Source organism: Argiope bruennichi, chromosome 4 (assembly GCF_947563725.1).
Source record: "Argiope bruennichi chromosome 4, qqArgBrue1.1, whole genome shotgun sequence".
Taxonomy (NCBI): Eukaryota; Metazoa; Arthropoda; class Arachnida; order Araneae; family Araneidae; genus Argiope; species Argiope bruennichi.
In genome coordinates, this window is record NC_079154.1 from 22,909,089 (window position 1) to 22,915,576 (window position 6,488).

Genomic DNA, 6,488 nt, shown 5'->3' on the forward strand with positions numbered 1-6,488 from the left:
GAAATTAATTAGGACGCGAATTCTCAGTCTATTCAAAATAAAATCATAGAAAGAAAAAAAAAAAAAAAAAACTGAAATTATACCAGGCATAATTTAAGTGTTAAACAGCTGCTCCTTCAAAATGATTTAATACAATCATTTAAAGAATTACTTCACATAATAAACGTAATTTATTAACGTCATCTTTTCAAAACATTACTCATCGCTGAGGCCAAATAATCGTTTGATCATTGTCTAACAGTTTCCTTTGAAATTATGCCTTTTTCGGTTTTCACATCGCTTCTAGGTTAAAGAATTGAATACTGAATTAAATAAAAAAAAAACCTCTTTGTCTAAATTTTTTGAAACCTGTTGTCAATTTATTTTTAGTTTCTACCATTTATTTTTAGTTGCGATTCGGAAATAACTTCAAACACAATTATTTCCATTTATACCATAAATTTCCTATGATTCGAGACCAACAAGGAATCTGACATCGTTTGTATGACACATATATAATATACTACGATATGACATTTTTTAAAACAAAATCATTATGAACATACAGCAGAACTTATAATCATATGAATTAACAACTAGACTCGACCTGAATTAACCGGATATTCAATTAATCGAAAAAAAATACTACTTTAAAAACTAAAACAAGTTTACTTTGTAACTATTAATTTAAAGACGATAAAAGCAATATTGTTTATATTTGAATACATATATTATATTAAAATATCACTACCTGAACGTATCGATTCAAGGTAGTCTTCAATAGTAAATATTTTATTTGGGAATCTCGTTTTTTTTTTCTTTTAAAGTGATTTAAATTATTTATTTATTACTTTTATTATCTGCAGTTAAAAAAAAGCGGTCTACTATATAAGTAGTACAAATATATATCCGAAAATCGAAGCATCAATAAAAACTAACATGTAGTGAAAAAAGAAATATCTCGGTCTACCGATTAACTATAAAACTAAAACTAAACAAGTGTTACAGCTTGATTGGAGAATAAATTATCAGTCATCCGTAAAAGTCGCTTATCGTCGCCCGGCTAGCTCAGTCGGTAGAGCACGAGACTCTTAATCTCGGGGTCGTGGGTTCGAGCCCCACGTTGGGCGTGTTCCTTTTTTGTTGTTAATGCTGTTGACATTGTTGATCCTGTTGAATTTCCGAATATGTAAAATAAAAGAATACATTAAAAATAATGTGAAAAATGCCCCCAAAGAAGTTGAATGCAGATTCGCCAAAAGAAATTATTATTATTATTATTTTTTCAAAAAATATTCACAAATATCATAAGTATAAAGAAAAAAATGAATAATTATGTACATATGTAAACATTTTAAAACAAGTGCTCTATATTGTAATATAACAAATTATTTAATAACGTATTTCGAAGCTTTAAAAATCACGCCCAATTTTGCTGGTTTTTTCAGTACTAAACAAACTGAAATCTTTTTTTTGAACGCTGAGACATGTACCCATGGTGTAGTGGTTATCACATCCGCCTAACACGCGGAAGGTCCCAGGTTCGAAACCTGGTGGGTACAGATGAATGTTTTTTCCCCCATTGGAATATATATATGTTGTATGTTTTTCTTACTTGAAAGTACATCTAGTATGTATTAATTAATTAATTTTTTTCCGTCAAAATTTTCTTTGTGCTCTGAATAATATTATACCAGAAGAAATTAATAAACAATACTTGAGTATTCAAAAATGCGTTGTGTCAAAGGATGATTTTATTAAAAAGATTAAAATGATGGTTTTCCGTCCCAAGTTGGGCGTTGTCTTTTTAGTCGGATCTCGGTTGTGTAATGAAGTTGCGGCCATTTCGAAATAATAAAATGATACCAGGTAAAAAAAAAAAAAAAAAAAAAAAGGAAAATGAATGACTGGATAAAGCAACATGGGGAAATAGCATGTTTCGGGGTTCATTTGAAGTAATCGTCGCATTGTTCCCGTTCAACAAAAGATGTAATCTATCCCAATTGTTTTTTAGAAAAATGAATACAAACCTGAATTTGTCTATAAAGATTTTTTTTTCATTTCTATATAAAAGAAATGTGTGATTTAATTCTAATAAATTCTCCTTTAACTTGGTTCAAATACAACTTTTTTCCGTCTTAATTTTCTAACCGCCTTTGGTAGCCAGTTGCCTCTCAAGAGATAATGGTAGTTGTTTTTAATATGAATTAAATCTCTCAAACATAACTTCCGTCCGTCATTCAAACTATTTTTAAATGTCAAATTATCTTATATATGCTAAATACTCGAACCTTCCTCATGGAAACAGCATCAGAGTGCTGTTAAAGAATCAAAGTTCGTTTTATCTATCTGCTAAATTTCTTAGTATTGTAATTTCGCTCAAGGAGAGCTCAAAGCTTTTCAAAAAGAGCTCAAGGAATTCATTAAATCAAAGATGAAAATTTAATGATGATGACACATTTACTATTCGTTGTGATGAGTTAATAATTAGCTCGTTCTGATTGAGCGCAAACATTTTTATTAAGAGATCAATTAAAATTTAAAACGCAAAATATATTGTTGTTTATATTAAATTAAATAAAAATATTTCCTCAATCTCAATATTTCATATAAGATGATATTTCAAACTACATTGTTGTTAGTAGCGTTATCATTATTTTAAATATTTATATTCCTACGCATATTACTTTGTAAAAATGTTTCGCTAAGACTAACGTGGCAGTCTTTTAAAAAAACTACCAGTTTCTCTTTTAGTTTTAATCTCTTTTTTAATTCCTACTATTAGCTCACACTCTCTTTATATATATCTTGTTCAAATTTTCAATCGTTAATAAAATACTTTTTATTCATTAGGGTTTATACAAAAACCGACTCTGAAAAACCGGTTTTCGAATTCGATAGTTCCAAAAAAAAAAAAAAAAAAAAAAAAAAAAAACGGTTTTAGCCGGTTTTTGAATTTTTGTCAAAAAAAAAAAATGAATAGGGAAAAATAAAATATTTTTCGAGATGGATCGGATTCTGAGACCACATTTCGACAATTCCATTTCATTAAGGTGTGAGACGCGGAACGATGAGCACATTTGACCTTGGATTTCTCGCATTAGATACTTTTTTAGTTCTATTTTTTTTCACGTGTATGTGAGTGTTATGTCATTTCTGACAGCGTTTTATTTTAACTGAATATTTCGTATTGATATGGCTAGTTCAAGTGGGGTAAAAAAAGCTTTCAGGAGTGGTACGAAGAAAATTTTGTATGATATCATTAAATTCTGTGATGAAGAAGCAGAAAACGGGGAATTATTTTTTGCTTTCACACGTTCTTCGAAACGAGCCAGTCAAATTGCTGACGTTTCGATTAGCACCGACTTCATACCGATAGACAAAACATCCGACGAGAAGCAAGAGATGAACTTTATCAAACTTTTGTTTCACCTAGAAAAAAAAGTGAAAAGGGATGTTCATGAAAAACATAAATTGACGAATTCGAGGTGCAACTGTGCACTGCACAAGCACTGGCCAACGCAACTTGCAACGTTGAAAAAATGTGTTTGCTGCACGTTGCATAGAATGAATAGCAAATCAAATAAGTTCAAAATTAATATTTACATAATAATATGAATTCTTAAAACCGGTTTTCTTAATTTAAAAAATGGTTTTCGAATGTGACAAATTTACTTTAAAAAACCTGTTTTTTAAAACCGGGTTTGAAAACCGCCAAACCCTATTATTCATCCACTCAAATTCAAATACATTTTTTTTTTTAAACTTGTAGTGGATGACACTTGATGTTATTACAGTTTTTCAAATATTAATTCATTAATTATTAAATTTAATTAATTTTTAATACTCTAAATAGAATTTTAGCAGTCTGTAATGAAATTTGAAATCAACAAGCAGTAGTTCAATCAGTAAAATCCAAGGATTTCAGTACTTCTCACATGAAGGTGAAGAATGCCAGTTCAACTCTTGCGAAAGTAGGATTTGACTTTAAAAAATTTATATTACTTGTTTTAAATAATAAGTAAGAAATAAAAACTAATTGTATAAAGACACTTTTGATGATTGTTTTTAATAAAAGTAGGTTCCACCGAGATTTGAACTCGGATCGCTGGATTCAAAGTCCAGAGTGCTAACCATTACACCATGGAACCTAAGCTTCCCATGCCGGGAATCGAACCCGGGCCGCCTGGGTGAAAGCCAGGAATCCTAACCACTAGACCACATGGGACCTGCTGATAAAAGTTATACTAACAACCTGGTTAAAAAAAAAAAAAAAACTACATTGTAATTCGGTTTTGTTGAATTTACAATACTCTAATTATTTACCTATCTATCCTTCAAATCTGCAAACAATGAAACTTTAATATACATTAAAGAATAAAAAATTTTAGCTTTAGAAAAAAATTAGCTTAATACAAATAAAGCTTTTTTTAAATTTGAATCGTGCTTTTCTCAATTTATTTATTTATTTATTAATTTTTTTTTTTTTTATTAATCGTTCAACTTATTCTTAGCTCGTGCGTTGAAGTTTTTTCTGGTAGGAATAGATGAAATCTAACACAAAATGAAAGTAGATTCAAGAGGATTTTTAAAATGACATACACATATATATATACGCAAAAAAAAAAAAAATTAAAGTAATAAGAAAATCCCACCACAATTAAATATTATTAATGTAAATGTCTTGAACTTTGTGTTTCAAAGGTACTGAATAATTTAAAATTAAAACGGAATAGATTTGCAAATAAACCATAGTTTTTGCTATATTTATATTATTGGCAAATTTAGAAATGACAGAAAAAGTTTTTTTAAAGCAATCTTCACTCACGAAAGAATATTTATCTGAAACTCAATATTACAAGAAATATTTTGGAAAATGACTAAAATTTATCTTTATTTTTTTTTTCAATATGATAATCCCAAATCGTGTTACACGCTAAATATACAGGAACAGCGTAAGAAAAATATACAGTTTGATATAAAGCAAAATTTTGCTTGTTTTATTTGGCAACATCTCATTAATTTCTTAATGACGTGTATAATAATGTTGCTCTGAAATAAGTTTACAGGCAGAGAATTATGTAAAACAGTACAGTAAACAAATGTGTACAGTAAAGCTCAACATTATCAGATATTTTTTTTCTTAATCTAGGAGCTTAATTCTTATAATTCCGTTATAATATTGAATAATTAATTTTATTCCTATTTTCTCCGAAAATTTCTATGTATTCTCTATTATAACATTCCCCGTTTCCCAGTACTGATAAGATATTTACAGCCAGCTGTGTCGTCGCTGTTACTTACTAAACTCCCCGAGATAGCCAGATGGTGGATCTTATCACCTGGGTGGTCTCGCATCTGTTCATTAGCGACTACAGTGAAAGACCACATGTGGAATTCCTCGTATCCAAGAGGTATTGATAGTACCTTCAAAGAGAAAGGAGTGTCCAAACATCTGGATGCTAAATGTTTCTCATTGTGAAAGGACCTTCCCAAGACCCACTGGCCCGCTGAGGGAGCATATGGCTGAACCCCGATTGGCCGAAAGAGAGTTCAAATGACCAATGTAAATTAAGAGGTGGAGATTGACGCCGAAATAAAATGCGGAGATTTTTTTTACGGAGAGAGAAGAAACGAATTGCAAGCGGACTGTTGGACTACGCCCACGAGTTCGGAGTCCGAGAACCAACTGAGTTTCACTTTGACTGTTGTATCTCCTACTACAGGTGTAAATAACTATTTATTTAACCAAGATTAGAAGAAGTTGTTCTTTTGTATATATAGGGCTGTAAAATAAAGAATTGTCTGGAAATTCTGCTTCGTTATTTGAGTCTAGTTCAGTCAGTCTATATCAGTCTAGATCAAGACATTACACTATTTAGGAAAAATCAAAATTGATTGTAGCCTGCGTAAGAATGAAGAAAATTTCTGTACCTGAAAATAGACAGTAATCATGGTATATCTTTCTAGATGATCGACGCAGCTACACAGCCTGGTTTCAAAGCGAAAATAGAATGATGTAAGTTTTTCTATTTTTGAAGTTACTCGTCGAAGCAATGAATTATATTGACTAGGGAATAAGTTTCCTGAAAAATCCAAAATGACTGATTTTCGTTTTGGATCAATCTGGAAAATAATCATTGCAGACAAGTTATCTTTTGAAATAAGAAAAATGGTAGTAGAAATAAAAATGCAAGCATGCCTGAAAAAAAAATGTTTCTTGTTGACCTTTCTATTTTCTCGGATATCAAGTGTATAAGTCAGCCATCTGATTCTCCGACCCGCCGCGAAGGCACACGGATTTAAACCATAGAAACTGAATGACCGGACCGCCGCAACAGCAACATTGGCGGAAACTGTGGTTGAGTCCTAAGGGCCGTCACCGGCCACGGTACAACCCTCCCCGAAGGAAGTACGTCCCGTCATCGATGGGAGGAGTCAGATTCCCCACCTATTAGTGTACCTTCCAGGGTGGCGAGATCCAACCACCATGCCGGAAGCATCTCAAC

General features: G+C 31.2%; 4 non-coding genes across 4 annotated transcripts; 2 read left to right on the top strand and 2 right to left on the bottom strand.

The window, feature by feature from the left end:
* Positions 1-1,036: 1,036 nt before the first annotated feature.
* On the top strand, positions 1,037-1,109 carry Trnak-cuu (transfer RNA lysine (anticodon CUU)). The gene has a single exon. It is a non-coding gene; the product is annotated as a tRNA-Lys (tRNA).
* Positions 1,110-1,468: 359 nt separating this feature from the next.
* Trnav-aac (transfer RNA valine (anticodon AAC)) lies at positions 1,469-1,541 on the top strand. Its single transcript has one exon. It is a non-coding gene; the product is annotated as a tRNA-Val (tRNA).
* A 2,517-nt stretch (positions 1,542-4,058) lies between these two features.
* On the bottom strand, positions 4,059-4,130 carry Trnaq-uug (transfer RNA glutamine (anticodon UUG)). Its single transcript has one exon. It is a non-coding gene; the product is annotated as a tRNA-Gln (tRNA).
* Positions 4,131-4,135: 5 nt separating this feature from the next.
* Trnae-uuc (transfer RNA glutamic acid (anticodon UUC)) lies at positions 4,136-4,207 on the bottom strand. Its single transcript has one exon. It is a non-coding gene; the product is annotated as a tRNA-Glu (tRNA).
* Positions 4,208-6,488: the final 2,281 nt, after the last annotated feature.